The following is a 4,792-nucleotide window of genomic DNA, read 5'->3' as shown; positions in this document are numbered from 1 at the left end:
CTGACCGCAAACAACCTTCCAATTGGAGTGGAGCTAAACTACAGAATGGACAGTAAGCTGTTCAACCTCAGTCAACTCTGAGCCAAAACCAAGACCACCCCAACTTCAAATATTGAGTTCCTGTACACTGATGATGCTGTAGTTTGTGCTCCCCTGGAAGCAGATCTTCAGGCAATCATTAATGTCATACCAAGTCATACAACTAAATGGGACAGACACTTAACATTCAGAAGACAAAGGTCCTCCATTAACAAGCTCCTAGCAAGTAGTATCCAGCCCTGGTAGTTCAGTTATGATGAGACTCTGGAGAGCACTGAGTATTTCCTGTACCTCAGAAGCCATCTCACACAAAATGCTGACATCGACGAAGAAATACAACATTGCCTCAAAGGTGCAAGTACAGCCTTTGGATGCCTGAGGAAATAAGTGTTTGAAGGTTGCAACATCAGATCCAAACCAAGCTCATGGTTCATCAAGCAGCTGTAATCCCCACTCTATTGTACAGAGCGGAGACATGGACAACATACAGGGGACACCTCAAGTCCCTGGAGAAGTACCATCAACACTGCCAATGGACGCTTCTTCGAAACCAGTGGGTAGACAGATGCACTAACATTAGCATCCTCTTGCATGCAAACACCACGAGCACTGAAGTGATGATCATCTGACATCCACTTAGCTGGGCAGACCACTTCATCTAGATGTCTGACTCCATTCTCCTGAAGCAAGTTTTATTCTCCCAGCTCAGTCAAGGCAGGCACTCAAAAGGAGGGCAGAGAATATCCTTGAAGCGCTTTCTCAAGGCCAACTTGAAAAAAATGTAACATCGATATTAGCTTGTGGGAGACAATCAGCCAGGACTCCCCAAAAGGAGGAAAAGTCTGCTGCAAGGATCTCAGTACTTTGACAATAGGAAACAGAAAAACAAGAGCAGCAGAAACAGCATGTCCTAGCCTAAACCAAGAACCCAGAGCCACCCACCCCACATGTGCCCAAGCTGCAACAGCCTGTCAATCCCAGATGAACCTCGTTAGCCCTCTTTGGACCCACAGATGAGACAATCATGGAAGACAATCATCCCTGACTGCAAGGGATTGCTGATGATGATAAAATAAACCCCTACAATCCTTAATTATACCAAATATATGTTCATTTTTCAATATTCCAAGGAAAAGAGTCTTAATATGATTTTACTTGAAGTATTTGAAAGTCAAACCTTACAACTCTGTAGTGGTACATTAGAGAACCTGCAGAACCAGCCTAGCAAACAAAGCAAAACTAACAAGTCCAAGTTTGGTACAAAAGAAAGAAAGCATTACAAATACTAGTTCTACTTTTTTCCCCCCTCTTTTTTAGAAGATTTAAAGCTAAAATACTAAAGAACCTGATGCACATGCTTAATTTTTGACTCAATATCAGAACCTAAAAAGATTGCTGTTCTTATTTTAAGCATGCTTAAATCAACTGTGCATTGGAATCATAATTTCAGTTTTCTATTAGAGGTGAAGCTTTGCACAACAGAAAAAGCCAACTTATTTCAGTGAATATTCATTACCTGTCTATAGAACTGCCCACTTGGAGAAGAGAAATGGGAAAAGGAAAATGACAGTCACAGAAGCATACCAATTAGTTTACTATCAGTTAATGTGGCCATTAAATGTTTATTGGCAATCTTTCAAATATAGCAAAACTCTATTAAGTTATCTATTGAGAATTCAATATTTAAAATACCTACTCTCATTACTTCAAGCTATTAACATTTAAAAAATGCCTTCAAAATGCTGAAGTGAAACTGTATTTATTCAATCTAAAAACATCTTAAGTGGTTAGAATTATTTCAACCAGCCACAAATCCTGTGCCCACCCCTTTAAAAAAATACCTGAAGTTTCAATAGAATAACCCAAAGTCACTGTGACTGTAAAAAATAAAAAACAACCAAATTCTTGAAGAATAACAGTAATTCAACTGAATATGCATAAGCTTCCTGAAGAAGCAATCATTTTTACAGACAATTTGCCACCCATTCTGATGTCAAAGGTAAGATCCAGTAAAGCCAAACCATTTCCTTATTTAACATCTTTCTGAGCTAGTTCTTGCTTCGGCTTTCTAGAAAATAAAAAGCACTGCTTACCTGCTAACTCCCAGTACGCTTTTATTAATTTAAATTCCTAAAATAAAGAGCTATTCATTTCTGTTTCCTAACTTCTTGAAATACATAAATTGATCCAAAATAGCAAGAAAGTAGTAGCATTTACGCTCTCCACTATAGAAAAAACCTACAGCATACACTGCAGCAACATGCAGATACTGCCTACTACCATGAACCACTATTTATTAGGAAAACTGGTTGGAACAAGTCTACATTATGGTGCTTGAGTCCTTAGTACAGTTATGTTGCTTTCTTCAGGTCATACCGGGAGGACATATCTGTTTGTTCTGAATACGTTATCAGAAGTACCTAAAGGTTTGCATGCACTCTTTTTTACTACACACTAACACACCAGCGACGGTATGTGAATCTGAAGCAGCTCTTACTTACAGACTGACTGACATCACACAAGATAGCTATGTAGAAAGCTCCAGCTTTTAGAACTACCCATCCAAACTTCAGCAAGCAATGCTCTCCCTTCAGTTTTATATGCTTTCCATCTGCTTTTCTAAAAAAACACCATACTGATCAGTACTTCATACCAAATCAAATTAAGATGCCACACAGCCCTTCAGAGCCCTCAACACCAAAAAGAGAAGAGTTCAAGGCAAGCCAGCAAAGGACTAGATTTCCTCTGTCAGCTTAGTTTGGGCTTGTGGTTGCAGCCATCCTCTCTGCTGTCTCGGTTCCATTCTCGCCAGCAGGCACTCTGGATATTTACAAGAATCTGGCTCACTCACAATCCCGAAGGCACGCCAAGCAAAGGAATGGCTCCACGTGCATATGTAAATCATGCTCAAATCCTTGCCTCTCACATATATAGTCACACTCGGCACCGCAAGTACGTTGGTAATGAGTTACCCAAGCTACCTTAGCCAGACCCCGGTGCACAACTCTCATCCCAAAGAACTGATGAGAGATTTCCATCCTGGAAGGGAAAGGAAGAGACCCCTCAGGACAACTTTGACTTTGACAACCTTAGCATTTCCTCAAACTCTGGCTTTGACAACATTAGCATTTCATCAAGACTTGGGAGCAGGGTTCGAATTACACTCTGACTCTTGTGGGGGGGGGTGTGGCAGGCAGAAAAAGCCTTGCTTAGAAAGGCATGGGGCAGGCCAGGGGCTCTCGTCTCTTATGGGGGGGGATTTATGGGGGCTCATCTCTTAGGAGGGGCTCAGCCCCCCTGTATTTTGAACCCTGCTTAGGAGGAGCTGGCTGCTGACAGACTCCATGGCACCACAACTTCAACCAAGTGGCTGCCTGATCTGAGGTAAAGTGTCTCACCCTTGAAGCAGAGAAGTGAGAGTGGAGGAAGGAAAAAAAGAGAGAAATCCTGGCCTATGGCCTCCCCTCCCCTGTGGAAAGACCTGCAACTTCTGTGGACGGGTCTGTGGCTCAAGGATTGGACTCAAGACCCATCAGTGAGCCGGGGCAGAGATCATCCTGGAAGGGCTGATTTCCTCAAAGGAATTGTAACAAGCACCCACAAGGAAGCAGCACTGGCTAGTAACCTGCTTTACCAAGTTGGGAGTGCCCACCGTCACCACATTCTCTACCTTGCTTTAAACCCGATGCACTAAGATAAATGGATAACATAAATGGATAACGTGTCTCAGGAATGCGTCACCTGTTAGATGATGGAGGCAACTGGGAACAGATTAACAAACCAAGCAGAAAGGGGAACCATCCCCTCAAAGGCAACATTTTGAGTTTCAAAAGCAAAACAAAATAAAACAAAGCAGCCGGGCAAAACAAGATTCTTATTCACACCGAGAAACACGCAGAGCAACAGGGCCGGGCAGTTCACAAGGGAGGAGCAGTAATTGCCACCAGATTTCAAAGCTGACATAAATCTCCCAGCTCTTGTGGGGGAGTTAAGGGATATTTGCTCCCAACCATTAACCCAGAAAGTCCTTGAATGATCCTTTCTGTCACTGCCTGCCCTGGAAGCCGACCCTGCTGCCAGCGGGCTTGCATAGGGGGGAAAGGGCACAGTCACTGCCATGCCCGGCCAGGCCCAAGGGGTGGGCGCTTCCAGAGCAAATACTTTTGTGAGTCACAACCCACACGCAGCCTCCAGTGAACGCGAGTAACCCACAGGAGCTGCAGGCAGAGCAGGGAGCTCCACACAAACTTTCCAGCTGCCTTTCCCAGAAGAGCCGCGCTCAGCCCGGAGCTCCCCCCGCCAGGGGTGAAGGGGACAGGTTTCCATCAGCCTGGGCTGGCCACGGCGCACCTCCCCGGCCACAGCTCCTCCGTGCCGGCTACCCCCGGAGGGGAAGCTTCAGGCTTTCCCTTCGCCGCCCGGAATCGAGCCCGCTCCGGCCCCCGGGGAAACGGAGCCGGGGGGGGACCCCCCTGCCCCAGGGCCCGCAGCCGCAGCTCCACCTGTTGAAGGCAACGGGGATAATCCGCTGGGGGCGGCGGGGGAAGAAGCACAAACTTACCCAAGTTGGAGCCGCGCGAGCTCAGACAGCTCCGCGCTCAGCCCCGCCGAGCCCCGCGCCCCCGCCTGCCCATGGTGCGGGGCGGCGCCGCCGGCGGAGCGGTCGGGTCGGGTCGGGTCGGGTCGGGTGGGAGCGCGGGCGGTTGCAGTGGGCGCGGACGGGAGGGGAAGCGAGGGGAGGGGAGAAGCCGCC

General features: G+C 46.6%; 1 protein-coding gene across 3 annotated transcripts in view; it reads right to left on the bottom strand.

Moving 5' to 3' along the window:
- Positions 1 to 4,792, bottom strand: part of PLXNB2 (plexin B2) — a 471,827-nt gene that overhangs the window by 460,157 nt on the left and 6,878 nt on the right. Inside the window, exon 1 of one of the 3 annotated variants that reach the window (XM_019509292.1) lies at positions 4,601 to 4,685. The exons of the other annotated variants lie outside the window; for them this stretch is intronic. The gene's annotated coding sequence lies outside the window, so the exon portion shown is untranslated. Of the gene's footprint in view, positions 1 to 4,600; positions 4,686 to 4,792 lie in introns of those variants that run through there. 3 annotated transcript variants of the gene reach the window in all.

The sequence above is a fragment of the Gavialis gangeticus genome, unplaced genomic scaffold (assembly GCF_001723915.1).
Source record: "Gavialis gangeticus isolate Ggan-Ray unplaced genomic scaffold, GavGan_comp1, whole genome shotgun sequence".
NCBI classification, from domain to species: Eukaryota; Metazoa; Chordata; order Crocodylia; family Gavialidae; genus Gavialis; species Gavialis gangeticus.
This window is presented reverse-complemented; position numbering and strand designations above follow the sequence as displayed.